Source organism: Liolophura sinensis, chromosome 11 (genome assembly GCF_032854445.1).
Source record: "Liolophura sinensis isolate JHLJ2023 chromosome 11, CUHK_Ljap_v2, whole genome shotgun sequence".
In the NCBI taxonomy this organism is placed as follows: domain Eukaryota; kingdom Metazoa; phylum Mollusca; class Polyplacophora; order Chitonida; family Chitonidae; genus Liolophura; species Liolophura sinensis.
The window spans coordinates 29819505-29836725 of record NC_088305.1 but is presented as its reverse complement, the minus strand read 5'-3'; the positions used below and the strand labels follow the sequence as shown (position 1 = coordinate 29836725).

The 17221-nt window shown below is 38.6% G+C and overlaps 1 protein-coding gene across 2 annotated transcripts in view; it reads left to right on the top strand.

The window, feature by feature from the left end:
• LOC135477524 (fibroblast growth factor receptor 4-like) overlaps positions 1–17221 on the top strand; it is a 49386-nt gene that overhangs the window by 353 nt on the left and 31812 nt on the right. Inside the window, exon 1 of one of the 2 annotated variants that reach the window (XM_064757664.1) lies at positions 14474–14783. The exons of the other annotated variant lie outside the window; for it this stretch is intronic. The gene's annotated coding sequence lies outside the window, so the exon portion shown is untranslated. Of the gene's footprint in view, positions 1–14473; positions 14784–17221 lie in introns of those variants that run through there. 2 annotated transcript variants of the gene reach the window in all.

Genomic DNA, 17221 nt, shown 5'->3' with positions numbered 1-17221 from the left:
AAAACTTAAAATTTATCAGACTGGTTCTTCAGGATATACTTTAGTAAGTGTTCATACGATAATATGTAGGCCCTACATGTATGTTATGAAATTGTCTTCCTGCAATAATACTAGGGTTATTAACAGGCCTAGATGCCCAACACAGCCAATAAAATATGATATTGTACATGTAATGTGGTATTGAACATATAATATAAATAGACATTTATGGGGATTTGTAGCCTTGGATGACTATTCTACGCTCATTTTTATTTGTACTGACACTCGCATTGTCATGGATTTCTGCCATTCACCATTATAGGAAGCTTAGTAAAATTTCGGAAAACAGTTGATTACTAACCTTCATTCCCGTCCAGTCACTAGGGTATTTTATCGATAAGTTACATTTACATTTCAGATGGCCACCGTTTTTTTTTACTAGAAATGCCGTGAGATCTTGCAGTACATGGGAGCTGGGTGCTAATTTTCACTCACCGGCCAAAGATTAACCTAGCGGCAGCATGCTTGCTACATATGTCTGTTTCATTGAAGTTCTGCATTGAAAATTGTGCCCTTATTCACATTGACTTATAGTGAAAACAATGGAGAAACTGAAATGCTAAGTAGAAAGTTTTACACTGAAATGTTGATATTTTATTGGCCGTGAAAAGCAGTGGTAACCTTAAACTTCAAAGGCCACTGTCCGTGGCTGGGTGCTAATTTGACCATGGCTGTCCTGTTGTGGGGAGTGTAGTGGCGCGCATCCAGAAATGCGAATGTCGCGTATTGCTTGAAGATCTGTGTAGGCTAACTGTGATTCAAAAGGTTGAAGCGTGTGTGAGAGGCTTTTTAATGTGTCATGGTCACCTAAGAAGGGTATTTTTGTCTTTGCGCTATTTCTTCAAATAAAGGCAAAGCCTGTATCCAAAACTGTCACTGGTAGTTGTACATTGTCTTCAAACGCTTACTGTAAAGGGGAATATCACCGATTCATTGCTTTGCAGTGATGTCATAGGTGATCTATGCAAACGCATTGGTCACGTCACTAGAGTACTGGGGGTGAAAACAGAGCCAATTTAACCCAGCAGAGGTAGGCCTTGAATAAGATTTTACCCCTGAAAATGAAATCTGTATCTTTTAGGTGAGAAATTCTTTGTGGAATGGTAAACGGACGGTGCCTAGCGCTCATGATATAATGTCCTGAAATATTTTAAACTTCAGAAATCAACAAAAATAAGCATATCGCCCATTTAGCTCCATGTTATTTATCACCTTCTGGTCATTGCAAGCAACATGGATGCTTGGATCTATGAATAAGCTCACATTTTCATGTTATCTCTGTCTCTTATTTTTCTGAAAAATTTGATACTTTTACCCCAGACTCTTCTGCACAGCTACATCAAGAGTTCATGTTAGGTATGGTAACAGACTAAAATACAATTCATTATACAACCACCAATATATTGTTAAGGTGTAGAAATTGCACTGGTTATTCTTTAATTTCAAGTACGCAACATTTTGCAAAGTTCTGCTATAATGGTTAACTGACAAATATGCAATTTTTGTGTGTATTTGTTGAAGTAGAATATATAAGGAGTTAGACTCTTGTGGATTCACTTTGCTGCATATAGGCCACCAGACACTAGTTGATATAAAGTACTACTAACCTGCCGTTCCAAGGGTATGGTTTTAATGTGCAAAACAGATTTTGGGGATTCCATGTAATTGTTTGTGACAGTTAATGATGTGAAACAGTGTTAAGTAATTCACTAAAAAATTAAATGGGATTTGAGCAAAGTTCTGAAAGTGAAAACCTTTTGATGACATGTCTTTGTTGAATTTTTATTTGTGAAAGTCTCAATTCAAAGTTTTGAATCTTTGAATTATATGCTTATTTCTGATTTGTCACTTTTTTTCTTTCCTTGGAGTAGTTTCCAATTGTATGTGCACAGGATGTACCCGCTTTTAAGTTAAAAAGTAAAACACAAATAGCATGCAGCTACATACGTGCAAACAATGCATTGTAGTTAATGTACCATTCTCCACTGAAGAACGCTAGAAATTAGAGGATCCAAACAACAGTGCAGAAAGCATCGCACAGGACAGCTGGTTTTGCTATCATTGCTTTCTAACACTGAACCTCAGCCCGGTTTGCCTTCTTCTCATTGGGCTTCTGACTGACATACTACACCTTGCTCTCCTGTGATGCAGTACTCCTGGAGGAAGCCAGTGAGCTACACTGATCTCAGGCTGTACATGTGAAATGGTAAAAGTTTGCCAAAAGGCAGAGCTTTGTACACTTGGAACTTGAGGTATCCTAACATCTGATGGTGGTGTGAGTGTGAATTGTAAACTGTATTTGTGGAAAATATTACTCATTAGCAGGAACTGTATTTATGCATGTCCATGTTAAAGCTGTAGGTTTATCTTACAAGTACTTGTATGCATTTTGAACAGACATGAACACTTAGTTATGCTGTGTGAATTTTCATCCTGGTTCTGTGAGACAACGGCCGCATTGATTTAACTCAGAGATACAAAACAGTGTATAACTTTCACAAAATATATAAATCTGTTTAGAATGATGATAATTTTAAATAAGAAGCAGTATGCATACAAAATTAGACATGAGTGTCAGGTGTATGTATTTATTTATTTACATGTGTGGATTTTTGTGTTTATAATGAATTTTGCTCCATCTCATTAGAGGTAATGCAGAAATTCAACTGTATGAATCTAGGTGCAAACCAACACACCAGCACAGGTTGTCATGCATTGATTACTTCTGACTTTTGTTTGTTGATGTGGAGAGCTTTTTAAAACCATAATTAGTTGATGTCATTGTTCGGTAAATCAGCTGTCAAATTGATCAGAGTTGTTTTGGTACGGCTCTATTTTCATCCTCATTAATTTGCTTTTCCTTATGGTGTTGAGATAGATGTTTTCCTGTTTGCTGAAAGGTAGAACATAGTATAGATCTAGAAGTACATATACATGTAACATGTATAGTCTATCAGTACATGTACATTTGATTACTTCTAAATATTGTAACCTTAGCCCATGTGCATCAACTAAATGCTGTCCCTCTTCACCTCAATCAGTTACCATCTCACCCCTCTCCCCACCTCCCTACACCCTGTGATTGTTATTACAGGTACAGTGCATGTACATTCTGGCGGATAATTTTTGGTGAATTTGGACATTTCATGCAGGTTCCATGAAGTGTGGTGACCTTGTCTCTGTGTAGAAGTGAACTCTTTACAGTAATGTCCAGGTGCATGTTGTTAAAACATATCCTTCAGTGGAAAAAGCAGAAAAAAAAATTGGCTGTAGCAAATGTAGGCAGACTCGGAATATGCGTATATATTATACTATATGTTGTTTTCTTGAAAATCTGATTTACACAGGCTTCGTTTTGCTGTCAAACTAAACAGCATGTGCACATATTTCATCATCATTATGGTTTAATCTGTCAGTTGCTATCAAATGATTCTGATGTGAGTCACTTAGTTTACCCATGGTCATGCTTACCCCATTGCCACTCCATCTTTATTAAGTATAACAGCGACAACTTGTCACTTCATGGCAGTGTCGTCAGTGGGAGATTGGGAGGTTAGTTTCGTGAATATTTGAAAATACGTCAATGTAAAGCATTATGTGAGTTGTTCATACGCACTATTCCATCAAATTTCAGCTGTTAATGGCTGTCTGTCATTCCCGGTGAATCTAGTAAGAAGGAGCCAAAATTATTTGATTGATTGTTGTATTAGGCTGCACTCACGAAGATGCTGTTTGTAACTTAGAGTGTCAAACATATAAATATGGTCAGTTTATGTGGTAACCTGATGTATGTTGGAGAAGGATCCCAATATGTGGTAAGGTGTGTGACTCCCAAACAGATTACACAAGAGATGTGGGCTCAATCCTGGATTTGCCTTTCATGGGACATTCTGCAGTCTCACCAATCTGTGTGGCCCATGTAGAAATCTTAGTCAAGGAACTTGCCAGACTTTACCCCGGGCATATCATTCGCACCGTCGCCCCCATAAAATTGATCTCCTTCTTACAGATATAAATACAGACCAGGTTGCAAATTAATGTACATGTGCATGTGCCAATAAACAAGTACAGGTAACATGAAGACAGCTACATGTACATACATGTACATGTATCTTTAGGAAACAGTTAAATGTGAAATATTAGATGACGAACATGGGATAACCAGTCCAGTACCACCATCCATGCACATGCAGGTGAGATTTCTGTTGAAAATCTTCAGTACCCTAAAATCTCTTCCTGACAAATTGTTTTCTCTAGCCTGGGTGACTCAGTAGAATTGGTACCATGTGATAAATATCTAAACAACTGTGGCTGTGGTGTGCTGACAGACTCGCTGACATTAATGTCCCAAATGTCTCCAACCATGCATTGATTTCTGTGGACAGTCCTAGTGTTTCTTGACAGACTGTGGCATTTGGAGGTTTGGATGACATTTAGTTAGGGGCACATCATCATCATTAAAAGTTTCTCGCCTCAGTCAGGACAGAAAGACCAGATCTAACTCTCCAGCCCTTGTTATCAGGGTACACACAGTTGACTGGTCTCTGGAAGGTTCTGTGGAGAAATACCAAAGATGGTATCTGTTCTGTTATACCATGGCTAGTATTAAGAGCCTCAAATCACCCTAATCTCTGTGTACTGTAGACAAACCACAGACAGCTGTCCCCTTTAAGCACACACTGTCACTGTCATACAAGTATAAAGCTGACAGTCACTAGACAGTCATGTAAACTGTGGAGTATTAGTAAGCTTGACTGGTAGATGTACTTCCAGGCGAGCAGTCTGAACATTGGCCAGTGGTAGAGAATATGCAAAGAAGTATTGTATGTGGAACTGAGCATTCTAGGCTTCTTAATCGTATTAAGTTGTTCTAAAGTGTATTAAGCCAGGCTGAAATCTTAATAGAAGTCTTGGCCTAAAACAAAACAAATGGAACTTCAGTCAAGACTAAAGCTAATACCAGACTTAACTGCAAATACACTTTTGAACAACTGTTCCTGGGCCATGAATTCGAGTATCAAGAACATGAGGGATTAAACATGCATGTATATGGGAGAGTATAATGTATTTCAATATTAAGTACCCCAAATAAATCCCCCCCCCCCCACAAAAAAAAAAAGAGAGATTTCAGACTAATGCAAAACCGGGAATTTATTCCACTTGTCCTAATGGGAAAATTTTTGACGGGCTTTAAACAGTAGCTTGACATGGTAGGATTCATATAAGTCCGCACTCTTAATACCCTAAAAACATGTTCACTACCCTTTTTATTTATTTCTTTATTTATTTGATTTTGGCTTGCCATGCTGAAGAATTTTTCATTGGTATGATGGCAGTCCAGGGTAATCTGCTGACCTTTGGCAAATTATTAACAAACTTTTTGAAACATGATGCACAGATAGTTAGATTATAACGAGTCCCATTGACCCTGAATTTTCACCAAGGCCCCACAAGCAGTGAGAGTGTGGAAATCTACAAATTCTCTGTTAAAGGACTTTTATTATCTCCAAGCTACCATTTCTTCAGATAAATATATCCAGTTTCACTTGCTTTGGATCATAATAAATTTCTGACACAGCCATTGTGGTTTGAAAGTATCTAATATTAAGTTTATATTGTTGCACATATATAATTTTTTTTGTTCATTTTTTCCACCAAAAATCTTGCTACCTATATAAAACAGTAGTAAGAAGGGGCATGCAGGAATAGTTCCTTTACAGTTTTTAACTACTTTTGTGAAATTCACATACATGCAAATTTACTAGGGGAGACTGGGTATGGGAAGGAGTTAGTACATGTAGATGGTGGCTTTCCCCTGGGTATGAGGTTGAGTTTGTAGATGTGAAAGTGACAATCCCCTGAGGGGTTTGTCTCCTCTCAACCCTCAACATCATAAAATAAAATAAAGTGGGAAGCACTTAATCATCAAGCGGATTACTTTCTCTGTTGGGTAGGGTTATTATGGCAGAAACCAGATCAGCCACCCCCTCCCAGCTTAGACCTTCACTTGTCAAAGGAAATGCTGTTTATTTCAATAACAGGGAAATAAAACAGATCCTGGAGGGGTTGAAGAAGGCTGGGAAGGGTTAGCTTACAGTTTCACTTTAAGTCTCTAAGGCCATTTCAAATAATGATCACGGTTAATAAGGCGGGATTATCTAGCAATAACACCAGTTTAAAGGACTATGTTACATATGAATATAGACGGTGGAATACATTTACATTGGAATACACAGTATACATTTGACATGTTGTAAAAGCTGATTGGATCAGTAGCACAGTTTCTTTGTATCTGTATTTTGTTTTCAGATTTCTTAAATGCGTGTTTAAAATGAACATAAAGTTTGCCACTATATATACCTAAAAAAATGATATAGGTCATGGTTATCAAAGAAAAATATGTAAAAAAAAATAGCTATAAAGTTTTGAAAGCTGAGAAAATGAAAGTTCAGCATTAGGGATATGGCACTGATGGACAGTTCACTTTGTGTAGCCATGTTGTAAAAGGCCTGATGAATTTGGCCAATCACTAGCACTGAAAGTCTCACATGATAATTGGCTGTCATGTCAAAAAATCCATTAGCTCTCGATTGTCAGCGTGGTTTCTTATGGTGGATAGACAGATATTGATGCAATAAATTGGATTTTGCCGTTAGTTTAAGTGTTAAACTGGTGCGTTTTTGACCACACATTTAAGAGCAGACAACTGAGAATGGCAGCCCATGTTGCGGTGCGTACATGTTGGCCAGGACACTGCATTAACTTTAAACGCCTCAGGAGAGTCATTGCTTGAAGAAAAGTATTGCGACTTTGCATTATTTTTCCTTGGCTAAGTCAGATTTATTACAAATATATCTTCCCAAAATCAGAATGAGATAGTCTGTTATCAATCAGAGGGTCCTGCTATGTTCAGTAAATTCGCTGAAGTGAGTACAGCCAGCTAGGCCTAATGCTTACACCCATGCAGGACGAGTACCAGCAGGATGACTAAAACACGACACTTGTGTCCATGAACATGGCTCTGACTGAGCGCCAACTAAAAGAAATATCAACCCTTTGAACATGGAACAGAGCTGACACTGTGTGGTTGGGAATCAGGCGCTCTTGCATTTTCTCATTGTCACATTATTTAATACAGATGGTAAGGGAGAGCTCCTAGGTTTTGTGACATCACTCTAGATAGCTATAACATGGCAAAATGGCATAGCCAAATGAGTGGCTGGTTACTGACGACTTTAAGTATTATTGTGGGCAAGCATGGGATATAGGTTCAATCCTGGCTGAGATTTACACCTGTTTCATCAAAATTGGTTCTTCAGCAGGTTGCAGTATTTATTTCTATTCTGACAAAATTGACATGGGAAAGATAGGAAAAATAGAAGAAAATTGGAGGGAGATGGCCTGATTTCAAATTCTGGCCAAATTTATGTGGACAGGAAATTGTTTCTGATATGGTGACTATAAATACAAAATATCTGTCAAATGCAACAGGTGCAGTTTAGTACATAGTTCATTAAAAATTTCTGAGATATAACTGGGTCCAATTCAGATTAGTGGAACTTACAACATCACATTTTGATCTGCAGCATGTTGTTTAGCCACCCCGGAGATATGCATGTAAAAGAAGAGAAAATGCAGGAAGAAAAACAGGCTATGTCATAAGCGACAGATAGGAAGCTTTAAATATTTCAACCCTTGAAAAAGGATTGCCGTTACTGGATTTCGGTTGTCATGTCTCATGATTGTTTAGGCCCAGTAACCTTGTGAGGCAGCAGTGTACATGTAGTTATTGGTAGCATGCAGTGTGTTACAGTTGGACACCATCTCACTGTGAAGGACACCATCTCACCGTGACGAAAACGTCTTGAACACAGTTTAAAGGATCAGTTTTTGTTTTATTTAAATTTTCAGCTAAGTCTCAACATCTGATCAATGTATGAGATGATCTGGTGACCAGAGGAAGTGTTAAGTTCAGCTTTCTGACCTGAAGCTTCAGAGGATAGTAGTGACAATGTGATAGATTTCCATACAGTCAAAACTTACAAACACACTGACCAAAGTTGTAAACAGCTTAGCCTTTATCATTTCTGCACGAGTATATAAGGCATTAAGGATTTGGCCATTTATTTATGGAATGCCAGAAATTTTCTGGGTGGAAATTTTTAATGGATCCAACATGAGACAAATGGAAACTGGGACATACTTGTAGTAAATGCATCACTGTAAGGCCAAAAGTTTTGGAAAACATCCATAGAAGCTTGAAATTTATGGAGACAGAAGATAGCCAGCAATCGATCATATTACTATTAAAATCGTGTGCTGCACTGTTTGAAGAGAGATACTGCCATGACCTAGCTGTCTGGTCAGGATGATGCTAAGTGGCTTATCCTCATGTAGGAAATACTGATTTAAGTGTTCAAGTGCATTTCATGCATGTACTTCAGCAAACGGGTCGGCCGTCGCCAATGTGTCCTAACAACATACGTGTATGTATCCACACGTACATCTACAATATGTATGTGTGTATCTCCTTCAGGTTATCTCAGTGATTGAACTGTGGATTAGTAATTCCCGCAGAGCAAATTTTAGTCTGATGTCCTTAAGTTTGATGCACATGTATATACACGTATATGGTTATATTTATGTAGAAGGCTCTTCTTGGTTCATTTGACTGAATGATTGCTCTGATTGCAGTCGTTTGGTCCCTGATCAATGGAGTCAGACTCTAATCCAGTTCTCCCTGGTCCATCTGTGACCTTATAAATTTCAAGAATTTTTTCAGGTACCCAGACAAAGGTGGTGGTTTACTCAAAGCATTCTGGTTTCATCTGTGAACTTAATCTCTGACCTTTTTATATGTGAATATTTCTTGATTAACATCAATCAAATGAACAGATTTATGGTGTCTATACCAAAGTGCCATGGTTTCTCAAGGCATTTGTATGGCACCCTCCAACCGTAAGTAATTGCTGATGGTCAAAGCAAAGACTTGTATTTTCTGTCAAATTCTATACGTCTCTTAAAGAACCCAAAGATGATTTAGACAAACTACACGTATCTGCCTCTTGTACATGAACGTGTAGGTAAAGTTAGTATTCATAACCATGAATAGACCGGCCCCGATGGCTCAGTTTGTAGAGCATCCGCTCCAAGGGAGGGAGATCCAGAGCCAATCCTGGATCGGGTCACACCTAAGACTTTCAGAGAAGTTGTAGCTTCCTCACTTGGCGTTCAGCATTAAGGGAAAGTGCAACGACTGGTTGACTCGTATCAATATAATGACTCTGGTGGGGCAGCTTACTTGCTTTCCATAAACTGTCTCAGTGAAGCAGCACTAGATAAAAGAATGGTGGAAATTCGTCCTGCAACAAGGAGGCACATTACGTGTACTCTGTCGTTGTCATATGACTGAATAATTAAGTACGACGTTAAATCCCAAGCACGCACTCATTCATTCACTCACATCGATGATACTTTTCCGAGATCCATAGGCATATTCAGTGGTAATTTTTTTTTGGCTTTTTCCCCTGTGGTCAGGTTTTTTTAAGAAGTCTTAAAGCAGATGAGCCTGAATTGTATACTGTATGTATACAAACAAGTAGAATGCAGCTTGTGTGCACTGCATTTGAGTGTGTCTTACCAGCATGTAAAAGCTGTGGTGGCTTGATGATCCTCTGTCTCCACACTCAGCCAATCAGTGTCTATTCTGTTTGCTTGGCAAGTGTTTTCACTTCTCTCCTGTAGAAGCCTTAGAAAGGCATGTCCACTTAGAGGCCACAGTGAGGCATTGGTCATCCAGGGTGCTGGTGTTTGTACAGCTGCTCCCACTCAAGCCCCACATTCTCCAAACCCCTTAACTGCCCTTGTGTGGCTGTGCCACAGGCCATGGTAGAAGAGCAGTGTACATACACATGCATTTACCTTGAGATACTGCATGGACATCCTGACCTGCCACATACACTAACTAAGGTTGGAGAATATGTACACTTATACATACAACATTATGTTGGGCAGGAGTAATACAAGGCGGAGCAACCTGCGGATGGTTGTGGGGCTCTGCCCGGTTTCCTCCCACCATAATGCTGGCCGCCGTTGTATAAGTGAAATATTCTTGAGTATGGCATAAAACACCAATCAAATAAATAAATAAATAAATACAAGGCGGAGCAGTTGGGTGCATAGTGTGCGACTTAATATACAATATTTAATGTACATGTAATAAGTAATGTACAGTACTTTAATACAGTATACTGTTTTCGGCAATAATTTACAGAAAATTTGATTAAACGTTTCCATGTTTATCCGAGGAATTCAAAATATGTCCTACTTTGTAAATATTTGACAATAAAAGTTGACTTCAGAAAAGTTTTGTAAACTCAGTTTGAAAATGCTTCTGGACATATCATTTGTTTGTGTCTTATCATATTTGCGGTGGATAGGATATAGACAGGACTAGGCTGAAGTGGATGGATTTCCTGTTTTGAATCTTGATAAAAGTATTATGGGTGTTGGCTGTGGAGCTACATATACATGTATGTTATGTTTTCCAGATTCAATATTTAGGAACAAAGTTTACATATACACGGCTTCAGAAAAATGGACAAAAAGCTTTATTGGGATATTATGTTACTTGTGATCTACATGACTGAATTTGATGCACCCAGTCACTTTGGGAGACATGTACATGTATTTGTGAGAGGACCCGTCTGGCAGAGGTGTCTTAACAGGTTCTGGCAGAGGTGTCTAACAAGTTCTGGCAGAGCTGCACTCATATACATGCATGTGAAAGGTGTTATTATCCAATAAATAAACGTGTAATTTATTTGTTTCATGGTAAATGCTATAGACAGTGGTGTATGAGTCTGTGATGGGAAAATGTAAGTTGGGATAATGTTTAATTAGGTTATTACATCATGTTTCTGCCTAGAAAATGTTGAGTAGTGGGCACCAAGTATGGAAATACACTGCAGCTAGCAAATGGGTGGGGGTGGGGGACGGTGAGGGGGCGAAGTGTCATTCACATGGAATAAGTTGTTCAAAACTTTCTCATCTAATGGTGCTCTGAGAGAGCATCGATCTGAACTACATGTATGCAGGGTAAAAAGAAAGCTGGAACAGAATCTGTGGAATACAGTAGAATATCAGCAGAAATGTAGGATGCAAAATACTTTATAGGCCTACTACACAGTGTACGCTGTAAATTCAATGTTGTAGTTGTTTTTGAAGTTGTATTTACAATTTCAAATTGAAGTTAGCAATGCATTTTTTTCTGTTGTTTGGATAGCTTTACTACTAGAAAAGAACTGAGAGTAGACTATTTATGGTTCGTTATTTAAGTTTGCATTTGCCACTGTGAATGGATATTTGTCATACGGTCAGAAAGTGTATTTTTGATCATGTCTTTGATCATGTCATACTGAGTCAACTTCTCGGAATCCTTGCTTACCAAAAGATCGGTCTAGTTCCCTGTTATATTCTGCGTATCGGTACCTTGAATCTAAAGCGATAGCACCATCTGACGACGTCAGGGAGAGGAAATTAGCCAAATGGAGAAATGTGCCGAAGACAGTGTTGCAAACATCTGTACATGCCACTTTTCGGCAATGTTTACAACATTTACAATCATTTACAGCAGTGTGATCACTTTTGAGAGACAGTGTTCACAAGGGTTGCCAAACGGTACGACAGATTGCTAGTCTACATATCCTGTCCCTTCCATGATTCCATGACACTGGGTGTTCAGTGCCGGGTGCGGCCGCCCACCGTGGGCAGAACCCTGTTACATGTATCTAAGCCTCTTGAAAAAGTATTTGTAATAAACATTCAACAGTTGGAATAGATTAAATTCAGTAATCAAAAAGAGAAAGTACTTTTTAGGGATTCATGTATGGCAGCTTACCATGTTTATGTTTTCAGAGGAGAGCAAAGTTAATGTTAAAGGCAAAGAAAAGACTAAAACGAAGTATTTGTTAGACAAACAACCATTAAACTCTGTCCAAGAAGATAGTTGGATTCAGTTTGTTGGAATTTTTCAAAGTGAGTAGAATGGTTTTTATATATCAGACGTGCACATACGTGTTTGTGTGTGTGTTGGAAAAAGAATGTAGCAAACATTTCCCAGCATGGATGTGAAACATCTAACTGATGTTATAACGCTTCCTAAAGAAGTCCCATAATGGAAGCTTCAGGATGAAAACTTAGGGATCAGGGAAGATGAAGCCATGCTGGTTCACTGTGCCAGTCTGACAAGGCTGATGAATGGGGAAGGAGGGGGGTGAGAAATAAGAGGGTTTATAGGAGGGGAGGAGGAGGGGGCAGATTTGTGTTTTTCTCAGACATTAGATACCTTAGGAACACATATGTGAACCTAGCACTAGATAAACATCAGCCCCAAAAATAAAAACAAATTAAAAATGAAATGTGACATTTTTTTCCTACTCAGTGCTCACATGGCCTGAATTCATAAGTTCTTCTGAATTCCAAAGCTAAGAAGTTTTGGTCCATGCACCAAAGAAACGTGTTTCTTAACATGCTTGGAAATGTTACCCTATACAAAAATTATCCCTCTGGGAAAGTTTAATGCTTTTAGGCTCTGAGACCTAAGTACATGTAGATGACTTCAGCAAAAAGTGATATTAGTATCTGTGGCATTAGCACCTTCCAGCATTCACTAACTGACTCCATTTCTGCTGACGAAAAAGTGATACGGTGTCGGTCTGGGTGTGAGAATGTGGGTGTGTCTGTAAGGAGAGAAATGTTGCTAAACTACAATCATGGACAAGTTCTGGTACATGTACATGTGCATACAAACCTTGAAATAAGTGCCATTCAAGAATTTTTATGGGAACTGTGCATACATATACCTCAGCCAACTTGTACATTTTGAACTCCAGGTTAATAAACTCCAGTCATAAAACAGGGCTTTCATTGTCTTTTGTGATGAAGGTTACAGTGCAAAAGTAGTGACCGAGAATCAAATGAAATAAAATAAGAGCTTAATTTTATTCAAGGTAGACAGCTACCTGCTCAATTTTCAGGAGGAGTAACAGGCTACACGTAGCTGGTCAGTGCCTTCCAGTAAACCCCATGATAAAGATGCGTAAGTCTATGGAAGAGTTTACATGGTCTGCATTTAGATAAGAAAATTGAATCTAATTTGTACCAAAGGATTTCTCCACTGCTTGCATTAAGTTCATAGTTGTATAAATTTCATGCGTGTCCAATTTGTTCGGTTGAAATATTTCACCTGCAGGAAATGGAAGTCAAATGTTGCTTATGAAAGTAAACTGTGAAAGCATATTCAAAGTTTGTGATGCTTTTTAATTCACATAATCGGGGCACAATCTGCTGTAGGTTAATTCAGAGTCTGGTTCCTAGATGCCCTTTAGGATCAAAAAAGTGTACCTGCCATGCAATACCTAGATAATATGTATGTACTGAAAGTTGCATGTCAGAAGGTACATCTGTTGAACTTGGCTTTAAGTATGTCTGCTGTTTGATAAGTCTATGGTCTGCCTTCTATGGTAAGGAGAGACTATGACTCTTTCTGTCAGGTCTGATTTACCCAGACGTCTTCATGGTAAGAGGAACAGTAGGGTGCTACCTTAGTGTTGCGGCAGGGACCTGTGGTATCAGGGTCAGAGGTTTCACAGGTCAGGGGTTGTCAGGGGTTCTTTGTTTTATATGGCTCATTGGCACCCAGGGATAAGAGTTTATTTCACTGATATTTAGGCAGATTTGTCCCAGCTCTGAACTGGGGCACCTTGTAACCTGTTGACACAGATTAGTGGAACGAACCAATTCTCTTATGGGTGAGGGTGAGTAGTTTTTGTGCATTTTCAGGAAAAAATATTTGACTTGGCTGTTAGACTAGAGGCTCACAAATTAATTAAGTACATATATATATACATATTTACGTATGTGGCTATGTACATGTATACTTTTTAAATAAACCCTGTCCGTTGAGTATGAGGCTTAAATTGTGTGTTGTAAGGGAAATCTTTGATATTCTTTCCAGGAAAGCATGTTGTGTGATTGAGGGGAAATATATGTACAAGACATCTGATGGTTTGGTTGGTTTCTATTTAACACACGTCTGGGTTTCAAATTTGATCAACTGCAGTCAGCAGGACTAGAAAATCGGGTGGGTGGGTGTGTGTGTGTGTGTGGGGGGGGGGGGGGGGCAAGACTATCAATGGGTTAACTCTTATCCCTGAATGGCAGGGGTATGATTTTTCCTAAAAATATTACATGTGATTTGCTTCATGGTTAGATTTGGCAATGTCAATTCCTCAATACTGAAAAAAAATTAACTTACATGTACATTGTTCTTGGAAGGAGATTGAAAATTTTTAGCAATACTGATATGTCTGCATGTAGGATTTGCTTGAATGTTACATCAAGGAAAATATGTCCAATGACTGATAAAGTTAAATGTGAACTTTACACTGAATGGTTCAGTGAATGTGGCCCTTTCACTGACCAGTTACTCCAATTTATCAACCTCAATTCATCAGTGGCTATCAAAACTTTGCCACCTACAGCCTGTTAGGGGACAGCTTGGTGCCTATTTGTAGATCAATCTGCCCTGTGTTTACAAGTTGATGGGCTTGACTGGGTGTAGATAACAGACTTTACCTGGGATAGGCCTGACGGTTGAACCTCCTTGGCTGCATATCACCTCTGACAAATTGCCATGAATACCCAGCTTGGCTCGGCAATGGCTGTAATATTTCATCAATAAGGTGGGTAAACTGACAGATCCACTTTTCAAGCATTCTCTGGAGATACACCAGTGGAGAGATAGCCTACATGTTAAAGTAACACATGAAAGTATGATCAATTTGTACGTGAAATGCTCTTGAGTTAGCAAGGACGCACTGCAAGCAGCCCTTTAGACATGTGTACTGAATCTTGTGTGGGTGGCACATGTACAGTTGGCCAAATGACGTAATTAACGCGATTTGTTTTTGCTTGGGATTTTGATGGTGCTACCTGACATATCTGCATGATAGTAAATTCATAATTTGACATAAATTATAGCATAAATATTCATGTTTTGAAAATGGTGATGGGAAAATCTGGTTGCAGACATTGAGAGAAGTGTGGACATGGAGGTATGATAGGTTCAAGTTCTTGTAAACATTTTTGTTCAGTCGTAATTAAGATGATCCTAATGTCTTCCTAGGCACATGTACATGCTTGGTGAGAAAATGGATAATTTGAATTTTTAGATTTTTTTTAAATTCAGGAATTAATGTGCTGAAATACAGTTCATGTTAATATTGTCTAGCATATATACTGTACATGCCAGGGTAAAAATAATCCCAAAATTTACGTGTGCAGACTATTAATTTGTACTTTTTACTTGTTTACCCAGTATCCTGTGATTGTATTCATTTGGTGGGTGTTTCATGCCATACTTGGGAATATTTTTTTATTGGATTGCTGTTTTACACCGGACTCAAGAATATTTCACTTATATGACAACGACCAGCATTATGGTAGGGGGAAACTGGGCAGAGCGTGGGGGAAACCCATGACCAGCGGCAGGTTGCTGGAAGACCTTTCCACATACGGATTGTACTGATTGTAAGTTGTTCAGCAGCATGCTGAATTTGATGTTCTGGTTTCATTGGTGTTGAACACTTCTGTTGGGTCAGGTTTATGAATGGTGGGTATGGGGGCAGGTAATCCCTGAAAAATCTTCTGACTTCAAGCTGCAATAAAAACAGGGACAATAAAGCTTCAGTCAAATGAGACAGAGAGGGCCATTGATAGATTACAGGAAAGCATTTGAAGATTTACAGTAGATTCACTGTGTAGTGCACATCCCTGAGTCTGTGTGAAGTGTCACAATCCACCTACTACAGACAGCCTGGTAAACACTTTGACTCCTCCCAGATGGTTGATGGAGCAGCCATCCAGTCACCCTTCCTGCATATTAAAACAAATAATGGCCAGAGTGATACACAAATGGTGAAGAAGGGGGACCTCCATCAACAAAGGAAGGACTCTCTCCTGACATCTGGGCTGATAAACAAAACTAAACAAAGCAGGATTATAAATGGAAACAGGAAAATCAGGCAGCAGAAAAATTCATCAACTGAGCCAGTTGGTGTACTGTATGCCCTTTATGACCTCTAAGAGGAAGGCTGAGAGTAAAGAAGGGGAAAAGGTAATGAAAAATTCAAAGTTATTTTTGACAGATTCCATAGTACATGTATTCATGTGGCCCATATAACACCTCACATGTTGTTGTTTACTGCTAAGGCTTAAAAGAGTAAACTAGCACTCTATGCCTGTTCACTTGCCTGATATACCTGCACAGAAATTGATAGAAATTAATGTTCTAACCAGAAAAACTTATCTAGAACACTAGGATTACAGGATAATGATTTATTTATTTATTTTATTGGTGTTTTATGCCATACTCAAGAATATTTCATTTATGCAGTGGCTGCCAGCATTATGGTTGAGGGAAACCTACGCCCATGTGCAGGTTGCTGGCAGACATTCCCACCTATGGCCAGAGAGGAATTAGATAATTTACTAAGTTTCACAAAGTGAAAAGAAAGCCCAGATTTTCTTTCTTCTCGCATCAACATACCCGGGTACAGTTTTATCAGGGAAGCAACACTCTTGTTTAAATACAATGCAGAACACCAAATAAGTAAGAAATAAGTACATGTACATGTGTCTATAACTTGTACAAGTAAACAAAAATGTGTTAAGATTTATATGGTATTGAAAATTTTATTTACTTTAGGGGACAGGGAAGAAGCCGCTTTTGTAAAGATGTTCCGAAACCAAGGTTATCTTTCTGAAGTTGGATTAAGACACTTTAAGTAAGGGAACAAACTGTTTCTGAAAAATATAGAAGAGGAATTTAAGTAAGTGAAAACGAAGGTCACTTAATAAATACACTGTTGGTCGTCTCTTTTAAGTCCCATCAAATCATTTCCTATATCGTTACTGCAGTAGAGTGTTATTGTGGAGGTGTGGCAAAGTCAAGTACATGTACATTTATTTACATGTACTTACTTAATTAGCGTGTAACGCTCTGTTCAAAAAGTTTTATGAAAAAAGCTCTGAAAAAAACACCCTTCACCAGGTGCATGACAAATATCCCTAACTCGCATCTGAAGCAGCAAGAGGTGGATTTGAACATGTGACCTCTGTG